This window comes from Salminus brasiliensis, chromosome 8 (genome assembly GCF_030463535.1).
Source record: "Salminus brasiliensis chromosome 8, fSalBra1.hap2, whole genome shotgun sequence".
NCBI lineage: Eukaryota > Metazoa > Chordata > Actinopteri > Characiformes > Bryconidae > Salminus > Salminus brasiliensis.
The window spans coordinates 18304546-18315846 of NC_132885.1; positions in this window are offsets into that span (position 1 = coordinate 18304546).

The following is an 11301-nucleotide window of genomic DNA, read 5'->3' on the forward strand; positions in this document are numbered from 1 at the left end:
ACAACAGCACCAGTGCTTTCAAACCTACCTTCAAATGTAGCATGAAGAAGCACTTCACACCAATGAAATCCCTGTGTGATGTGGCAGGGCTATGGTACATGACAGAGGCCTATAGAATGTGACCCACCTTTAGATAAATAGGATTAGCATCATTCCTAAAAAACACATTTAGTTCAGAATATTTGATCCACTTTTTACAACTGATTTGTGTGATTTGTTGACCAGTTGTGGGGGGCAGGAAGGTGTACACAGAATATGTGGCAACTTTAGAAACAAATGCTGACCTGCAGTCAAAGGAAAATCCTGAACAATTGTACACAATTTAGAAATCCCTCCCAGATGCATTATTTAGATTCCAAAAGATGTGTCTGGGGAAAGGAGAACGTATGGTCACCTTACATTTACCTAGTTTTAATAATGTGTGCTGTTGATATTGCGTGAAACTTCTTTTGTTTTGTTTTACTGTGCTTGGGAGATCAGTAAGAATAGAAATTCTTCTGCATATGTACATTTGGTAGTAAATGACTCTACTCTACTATTGTCTAACACTCTTTTGTAAGTTAAGCAGCACTTCATAGAGAACTAAAAAGCCAAGTCCCTGGCGTACAAGTGCTAAGACAAGCCAGCTGCTGCAGTCTCCTTCTTCCCTGGGGGAATTGAGCAGAACACCGTCTGACACAGGGACACCCCAACTGGGAATTCCACCACGGTCTTCTGTTTCAAGCCATTTAGCTTCTTGTTCATTTTGGATGAGCACTCCTTATCCATCTTCGACCTCAGAGAGCAAAACATGCAATGTTGCATGTAATGTGTTGCAAAGAGAAAATAGTGTTTTTTTGTCAGTAGAATATGTCATGCCTTCACTGTAAAGTATATTTGAAAACTTTTACACAATCAAATACACTGTTTACAAAGGCAAAAAACACACCACGTTTGCCTTTTTAAAACATATATTTAATTCCTTAGCAGTGATTAATTATAATCGATGGACTGAAGTGGCTGGTGTATTTATCTAAAGTGTGAGTAAGCAAAATGGCCACATAGCTTATTGATGTCCCGCTAGTTTGTCAAAGGAAGGGGACAGAGTATAATCACGCCCCGATTGACAATCTTATTGCTGCTGCCCAGCCTGATGGCCCAGTCCGATCAGTATCACTGCTTGTACTGGTCCAGGCACACTCCACTTACCCTGCCATTTGCGGGCCCCATACGGTGGAGCAGAGTGTGTCCCAAGCTGCGGAGGGGAGATAAGATGGGGATGAGGAAGGAAGAGGCAGTTGGTAGACCTATGCTGGGAAAGGTGTGTGTTGAGAGTGTGTGCAGTGATTAAACCTATCCCCCCTTCTGAGATGCCAACACAAAAATCGTTCCATCTCCAATCCTCTTGCCACTTCTAAGTGGGCCAAAACACACACACTCACACACATACACACGCAAGAGACTCACTAAAGTACAACAAATAATAATTAAACCATCCTACTGAATTTTAAATGTGATGGTCTGATTATATAGGCTAAGACTTTTTAGCATTTAATTTTATTGTAAAAACATTTACCTTTAATTAAATCTTATTTAATTAATAATGTAAATACATTTCATATATTATGCGTGCATATATATGTGTGATTACTGGATGTAAACTATAGTCATGAGGTTAAAAGTGTAAATGTGGAGTGTCTGGTCTTATGTCTGGTGTTTTTGTGGCCTAGTTTCTTTGTAATAGATGCTCCACCTTTGCATTTCAAAGCAACGTGGAGTTACCTAGCCTCAGAACATGATCAATTTTTCATGCTTGAACATGCAAATCAATGTGTTTTAAATGAAAAAGATCCTCCATGATGTGCTTCTCTGAGGTTATCATGCTGCACATCTATCGGTTTCTTCTCTTCCAAATGCCTTAGAACTGCCTCATTAAAATACATACCCTAAAATTTCACTCTCCGATACAGAAAGTGTAAGTGCCATTCACATTCTGTGGTTAGTTACTGATCACATTAGAACACCAAAATAAATTTCTCTTTGCCACATTCAGGCACAGAAGCAGACAAAGCGAGCTGGATATGAGTTGTCTTTCATGCACATGAAATTAACATAATTTATACTCTTTATAGGAAGACTGTGTCCCTCAAGAAAACAGGAACCGGTAATTATCTCCCTCCAAATTCAATTGACTCCCTGCATTCAGGCAAACAAGCATTTGTTTATAAGCATGAAAACAAGAAACAGAAATCAAACAGTTAAAGGCACTTTAATTGGGAATTGATTAAGATCAGTGTCTTCCTGCCTTGGGTCTCGCATCTGCATTCACAGTGCCTTGTTTTAAGGTGACCTGAGGCAAGAGATTGGTTTTAGAAACAGATCTCTGCCTTGAAATTCTCACTGACTGCTGTGTCGGAAAGCTGCAGTCCATCTTCTTTTAATGGTGCTGGAAAGCAGCATGTGTGCGCTGGTGCTGCAAAGAGTGACTATCAAACTCTTGTTTAGGGTGCAGAAGGTGCAATGTTTGACACCCTATCAAAAGCAAACAGAATAAAGACCACCACTGCTGACATGTTTAGATGAAGCACATCTACGTGATCTATCTTTTAAAAGCCAGTCCAGACAGAATAAAATCTGTCCCCCGCATCTGGATCAAGATATGCTAAATATTTTGGGACAATAGTATTTTTTTAACATAAAATTTGAAAAATCCAATTGTGAACTTTTATAATAGATCAGAATAATCAGGATAATAATCTTGTCGTTGTAAAACCGGTTTAGTTCCAGTGAAAAGGTAAGTACTCAGAATACAGTTTAAATAGTGTGATTAGAAGCAGGATTACATTACAATCTAAAAAAGGATCTGTACTCTTGCCAAGTCTGTTTGTAAGCGAGTGAATGAGCGAGTGTTTGGCCAATTGCTACTTGTGTTCTTGTGGGCTTGTGAAACGTCATCAGTCTTAGCCCAAGTACTGCTCTATTTAAAAGTTATATCAAGTCAAGTGCAGTTCAAATGTCTAGATGTGTTCATATTCGGCCAATGTTATCGAGGATGCATCAGGAGCGATGCATTACTTGGGCTGCAAATGACAATGTTTCACAAGTCCACAGAAACTCAAAGACAGGCAAGATTGAGGATCAACCAATGGTTTTAATGACTTTTTGACTTGCATGGAGCTAGTTAAGTGTAACAGTGGCCCCGGTGGAGAATCTTGAGCTTGCCTTCCCTGCCGTGCTGTAAAAATGCTTTTACCAATGGACGCTTCAGTAGAACTTCTTTTTTTAAAGCGCAGAGGAAAGTAATATCACTGTTCAATGTCTCTCAGCTTCAAAATACTTACATTTAAAGAAACATTTGAAGGTAAGAAAATGTAGTGGAGCTAGGACTGCTGTATGATTAGAGGGCTTTTTTTATATTAAGTTAAAAAATATAGGATTCTTTCTTTTCCCTGTAAAGTTCCCACTTTGGAGGTAAGATTTTCTTCCAGAAGTGATGGTCTATATAATTTAGTAAAAAGGGCATTTGTTTCATGAGAGCACAGGACTGTTTTAGACAAGATGTTTGGTTTTGGTGTAGACACAAATTAATGTATACGTTTCATTTTCTTTTGTCTTCATTTAAATAAATATATTCAAAAGACAATTCCAAATAACTGAAAGTAAGCAGATTACATTACTTTAATACAGTTATCCTTTGGATTTTTTTACAATAGATTTTTGAACAGGTAATCAGTAATCTGTAATGGAATTACATCCTAACACTGTTGACATGTGACATCAAACTAAACTTAAATTCTAGTCTTGTCACATATTAATCTTTGCATGTATTTTCATTAAAACCCAGTATTTCTGCACAGTTCACCCATGATGAGCATGCTTAATTGCCTCATTAACTAACATATCAACTGATTTTCATTCAGTAAGGCCAACTGAACGAAACTGATTCAACTGATCTCCGCTTGAAAATATAATAATATTTAATCTACGAGTTCCAGGAAATTTGCTCAAAAAAAGTTCTGCTGTTTGAAAAGTGTTGCTTTTTTTCCCCATTCATTGTCAGTCTTTGGCTCAGAAATGAGGCTGTTCTTTGTTTGTGCTGCTGATTGATGCTTGTGATGTGTGAAGGCTACAATCATGTTCTAGGCGGTGTAGGCAGATTGGATTGAAAAGTGCCGGCCTCAATGGATGCAGCATGCAGGAAGGAGGGCAGGCCGCAGCATATCCGGAGACATTATCCACCTCTAAAAGGAATCATCTTGAAAAGAAAAGGCTGGTATGGATTTGGTCTTTATTGAACCAATTGGCTCAGCTACAAGAAAAGTCGAAAATGTCTATTGATTTCCCTTGGTGACACAAAAGTGCACAAATGGAGCATTTTACAGGGAACAATAACTTGAAAAATGCATTAAATGCTCTTATTCTTAATCATGATTGTAATTCAGTTTAATTCACCGTAGTATAATTCACTTTTGTTCTTTTTCTCACTTTTTTCTTTTACATGGTTTTCTAGTAGTGACCTTTTAGGGGAACAATTAGACTTATTGACTTGCCTTGCTTTGCTGGTGACTGTGTCACCTCACAGCACCAGCAAAAAGACAGTGCTGACTGGACAACATTTAAGAGTTTTGAAAATAGTAGGGGGTATGTAGATTGAACAAAACACTGAATAGAGAAAATTCATTCAAAGTTGAAAGTTTTGTTGACTTTTCTTATATGTTCTATAAGGTCCAGTCAAAGCCAAATGCCAAAGGGTCTAGTCTTGTTTACTGTACAAAAACACTGAATTTTTTTAATCGAACACATATATTATGGGTTAGTGTCCTCGACAGAACTTAATCCCTGCTCAAGAAGCCAACCATAAATGTCTAAAATAGATAACACCGGCTTTTAAGTGCACACACAAAACTCACCATAGAACAGCATTGCCAATAGAATGAGACGTTCTGGTGCAACTACATATGAGCCTATGCCAAATATAAGCTGGAGAGGCCCCCAGCTATAAGCCAAGAAGTTGCAATCTCTATTGAAAATCCACCCAATACCTTTGAGAGTAAGAGTGGAGTGATGTTTGTTATCCAGATCTAATCATCCAACATCAGTACATGACCTTGTTATTGCTCTTTTTGCTGATCGCAATTAAATCCACACAGCAGTGATCCAACATGTAGTGCAAAATAAGTGTTAAATAGGGGCTGTTGCACATATAGTGTGTGTCAGTTCCTCATAGTGAGTCATATAACTCCAAAGATTTAGCAACAAGCAATTTTACTTTGCCTGTCATAAAAAAGTGATTAAAAGGGGTTTTCTTATGATCTGGGTCACTACCATAGAAGATGGATCTTCTCTTGAGTCTACTCTTACTCATCCCGATATGCAGTCTAAGCTTGGCCTCAAGACATGGGAACTGCTGTGCTATAAAAATGATTACTATACAATTATTCTTCTCTTGCACAGATGAGTTGCTTCTCAATATTTCAGCTTGAAATGCTGTGAAGCCCTCGTCTTTATGAGTCTAGTCTTACTCATCCAAACATGTAATCTAAGCTTTGCCTCAAGACATGGGAGCTACAGTATGCTCTTTGACTTTTCAATGTGATTTCCAGTGAGGGTTGCTTCTTATTGCTACTGCTGCCAAGCAGAACAGCCAAGCGGAGTTTCAGAATTGATGTTCCAGTAGTAGAAATAGCAAGATTATGACCTTAAATATATAGTTTAGTTTTCCTTGCTGTTTTGTTGGTCTATTGAAGACTACATCAACTGATATGTAAAATATAAATTTACATTGTGGCCGTAAACTTTGTGAGATATTTGGCAAATTGTTGAATCCAACGCAGTTATGTATTAAAAGCCCTATGTATGTTTTTTACCAAAATAAATGATGATGGCACACAGTGTGGGATTGTTCCTGGGTTGAAACAGCTGTGTTAAATAGGGATGCACTCTCAGTGGCCTATTTATCTACTCAAGCTGTAACCTGTAAATAACACATTGGGAGCAGAAAAGGACATCTGGCTATACTATGAAGATGAACAGATGTTGAATGTTGCCTCAGCTAATTACTATGGCAGCATGGCCTCAGTGTCTGAATGCATCATGTTATATTAGTTATTACATATGACATGAATCTTTCAGACCAATTTAGCTACAAAGTATAAAAAACAACTATGAAAATCTTCACATTCTAATAATGTAGTATAGAATTAATGGCTTTTATAGTCTAATGGGTTACTTTGACTCAATGGTGTTGATAGGGTGCTATATAGTGCTATTTTTTCAATGGTTCTGTTTTCAGAAAATGTTCCACCAATGTAAAAAATACCTTTAACCGTGCAAAGAACCATTTAAGCATTAAAATGGTTCTTGGAGTTGTCATGGTTCTGTATATAACCATTGCCTTTGCTAAAGAACCACTAAAGTGCCACTTTTTAGCAGCCAGCTACACTGCAAGAATAAGAACGATCTGCTGTATAATTTCTAATTCACACTGCTTCTATCTTGCTTGTCCATATTTAGTGTTTGTACCATGGAGAGTATGCTGTCAAACCCTCATTTCATGCTAGTGAGCTGGAGCAGAATGTTTGATACCCTCTCACAGCCAAACAGAAGAGGGACCATGAGTACAGTCATGCATTTAGATGGAACGCATCCACACACACTCACAGAAACATAGAAAACACAAATATAGACAAATATACACATACTCACAATGTTAAATACAATATAGCAAACACAATGCTCTCTCTTTTTTAAAGCAAACTTTTCCTAGCCAGTGATCATAACCAACAGACTGCAGGGTAATTGCATTAGTAAAGACCATGATCTCAAAAAACATTATGCAGAACCTCCTGCTCTCATAATGTGAAGTGTGCATGTGTGTGTGTGTGTGTGTGTGTGTGTGTGTGTGTGTGTGTGTTGTAAGAGGAGATGATTAAAGCTGAGAGTTTAAACCTCTGTATCTGTGGTTTTCAGAATATAGAAGGCAGAGATATGTGGACAGGGCGTTTCATAACAATTGCATTCAATTTAATATCATCATAAGATGATTCTGTTATATCCAGGCCTCCTTTTATTATTGAATGTATTATCAATATGGAGAAGCTTCCCAGACCATACCACCACTGAGACAATGATGGGAACAATAGCATTTACTCTTGTTAAAGGGTCATTTCCAAACTTTCTGCATAATTCAAGCATGTACACATTCAGAATTTACAGTGGTGGTGATCAGAACCAGTGGTCACCAGTGGTCATCTAAACCCCTAGACATATCTTTTGATTTTTCGATGTAATGCTAAAGTAGTGGTAAACCTGAGTTTGCCTTTTATCACCATGCATGTACCTCTTTTTCATAAATGTATTGGTATATGTATGTTTAAGCCAAAACATTTAATCATAGCACCTGTAAGCATATTCATAACCATTTGTGTAGCTTTTGGAGGCATTGAATACTTCAGTCTGGTTCCATTATTTCATTATGCAAAAATATTTTTAAATCTATTGAATTTCTCTTTAATGGTTACTTGTTCCAGTTTTGTCTCAATACAAAAAAAATTAATGTAGATGTAAATGTAAAAATGACAAAGTTGTATACATTATACAAATGTATATATGTATTTTTTCACTTATGTTTCTAAAGGCAGACATGGCTAGGTGGCTAGGTGCTTGAGTTTATACACAATTGGACTAGTTATCAGATGGTAATTGTATTTACTGGTATATACATTGTATAGTAATTGTATGAAATATTTTGAAATATAAGTTAATATATTATAAGCTAACATAATATTTTTTTTACATTAATTAAAATCCTTTAGCCAACAGTTACAATGTTTTACATGAGGTTTTTGTCATATTTTAATAAAAAATGCATTTTTTAAATGTTTTATTATGAGTGACCAGCTGATTGATGGTACTTACTGAGTAGCACCAAATGATTGTGGGCTTGATTCGGAGTGGGTAGGACAGAACATGAATCTTGTGTCAGAGGATTGCAGGATTGCAGTTTAAGAGCCCTGCCCACAGATTGTCACTGTCATGCCACTGTGCAAAACACTTAACCCAAGTTGTTCCAGGGATGCAACTTCTGTCACCCCAATCCTCTCCATGAGATGTGCTTGTATATGAGAACATGTTGCCAATACAGATAAGAGAAAAGTATTATTCTCCACTATAATGTTGCTTCCAGTGCAGAAAAGAAATCTTTCTATGGAAATGGTACTGGATTGCCTGAGGGTAGAAAAAAAGCTTTTCAGAGTCTTTTGCCTTTGTTGTGTAGCTGATATAACATTATACTGTGTGTATTTTTTTTTTCTTTTTTTTTTAAGAAAAGACATTTATAATTCATCGTAACTATCTATCATTCAGACAATTATTTCTTGGTCACCTTTTTCTGAATGTTTCCTCTTCTCAGTTTAAAAGCTTTAACATGCAGTATGTTGAATTTTATACATTTACATTGCTACAGACAGTCAGCTGAATCAAGACAGACTTCTTTACTGTTGTCTAACATATAATAAATCAACCTAAGATGAAGTTAGATTAGATTAAATTCTATGTAGATCTTAGCACTGATATGAATAAATGAGTTACTAGTATTAATACAGACAAAATGAGTTTCAAGAGAGTTATGTTCACATTTGCTCAGCATAACTTTTTCATTCAGTAGACAATTCTGCTGTGTTTCCTGAGTGGTGCATCAATAAAAGGAATCATATCAAACAGCATCAATAGCGGTCGCAGAATTAAATTGGATGAGTTCAAATTGAAAAGACTGCTAGCTTCACAGGGGCCAGTGGTTTTCTTGGTCTTCATAGTCTCTCACAGTCACTTGATAAAGCTGGGTAATTAGTTTTTTCCTCCAAGTGTGCTATGCTGCTATATGACAATGTGCTTCATATTTTGATGAGACAGCAGGGTTCATGTGCTGTATGTCTGTAGCATTCATTTCCTTAGATCTGGGGAGATCTGGGACACGATTAATATGGGTGACATGAATAAAATATACAATCCCTTGCAAAAGTAAAATTCATCATATTTGTCTGGATTACAAATGACCTTTAATGCTGGTATATCAGCTTTACACACTGCTTAGGGGTGATTTTCCCTTATTCTATATGCTATGATTTGTTCGGGTTAGTTGGAAGACTCTTTTGGACTGCAGAGTGACACAAATTGCATTGATATCTGGACCCTCCTATGCTGCTTTGGCATATTGCTTAGGATCATTAAGCTTTATTCACCAGCTGTTTATTAGAAGAAACTTCTTAAAATTAAAAAAGATTCTGATATTCACCTATTTTTCTTATTTGAGATTTGTTCAATATACAAGGACAGGATCCATCACTGTAAGAGCACAGCTGTGAACAATTATGTGATTTAAAAACACATCATGAATTTGACATAGATCTTTTGTTAGAACTTTTCTCAAGAACAAATTTAAGATGATTCTTTGGAAGATATTATCAAATGAAGGGCCAATTGTCTTTCTCAAAGCCTAAGCTTTAGGGTTTTTTGTAGCATATTGTAGCTCCCTGTAATACATAATGCTGCCCTTCCATACTTCATTGTTGGGATGAATGTTTGTCAGGTTTGCAGCACATCGTGTTTTGAATTTTAGGCAGTCAGCTCAATTTGTGTATTATCTTACAAAAAAACATTAACCAATCCAATGGGCCAATGATGCTTTCTGGCAATGTCTAGCTGTGCTTTGATATATATATATTTATTATTATCAATGGCTTTTCCCTAGCCACCCTCCAAAACAAGCTAGTTGCATGCATAGTTCTAGTGCACCTTCATTCCAATCTCAGCTACTAAACTGTAGCTTCTTTAAAGTGTAAAGGAATCGCTTCTAAGTCAATACATGGTCCTGAGAATTAAATGAAAGTCACTGTATTTGTGTGAATATTGTACAGTGGTTTGTTTTTTAATTAAATCCAAGATTTAACTACAGAAAGATTCATACTTCTTTTCAGATTTATTGGGAATTCATTTCCAATAATCCATTAATTTATTAAGCCCTATCAAAAACAAAAATATAGCAACTCTATTAGAGAATATAATGGACTCTCTCCTAAAGTTACAAGAGAAAATTTGTTTTTTAAGGCACATCAGTTATTTTGTTTTAGCAAATCATAGTTATACAAGGCATGACAGAAAACAGATCTCTAGATTTGTAGTAACACGGTATGTTAGACAGTCAGTAATATTCTGACAGGTTTTTAGTGAATGTCATATGTGGCAGACTTAAAGTCTCGACTCAAGTCACAGTGACATTTATAGGGGAGGGGAAATTATACTGACTCTATAGAATGAGGGTATAATGGACCTGATAGATTGATAGGATTGAATGTAGTTTGTGACCAGGACCATTCTTACTCTACTGTAGACATGGTGTACTCATAATGTGTACACAGCATGTACAGCTCTCCAGAATATTTACCTGATCAACAATAGAAACCCACATGAGGCCTGCTGGCAACAGTGGCTCAAAGGGTACAGCATGCATAAAAGCCTATGAAAGGCAGACCTCTAAGTGAATTCAAAAGGGCAAAGCAGACTTTCTGGCTACAAAACTTTAAGCATAAATGGAAGATGACCTTTATCCAACAGGCAAGACCAAGTCCTCTTGGTCACATGGATTATCTGCATTATCCCGCAAACGGGATGGTCTGCGTCAACAAGGTTCTTTACAGGCTTGTAGGCCATCAACTTTGACTCTAGCCCAGTGGCCATGGTCACTGCATGGTCTGTACTTAACCCCTCCAGCTGGCTGGTCCTGACCTGGATTTGTCATCACTGAATTTGGTTACCCTTCTTGCCAGTGTACAGAGGGTACTGAACACCAATGCAGTAAAGAAGGTAGAACTGGTGTAGATCAATGACTGGTCAAATGTTTGTCCAAACTCCTCTGAACTCTTTCAACTATTAGAATGCTATCAGAGGACCCTTTGGCTGAGAGGGTATCTGCAGCTGGGTTATAGCCCATTCATAGTGGCATGTATGGTTCTTATTTAAAATGATCAACTTTATGTACCAGGACAGTAAATTAGGATTTAGTTTTGTAGGCCTTGTCAACATCGATAAGTGTAATATCAATAAGTGTATGTATGAGGTAGCAGGTTTACACAGCAATATATTTTACTGTATATGATTATTTATTTTCACATTATTACAAAAAAATGTTTATGCAAATGTATATGTTTATGTTACAATTTCTATATGAAACCGAATTACCAAAACTTTTTGTACAGAAAGAAGAAAATGCAAACATCAATTACTGCATGTATATTCTGAAACTACAAACATGATTGCAGGTCATCA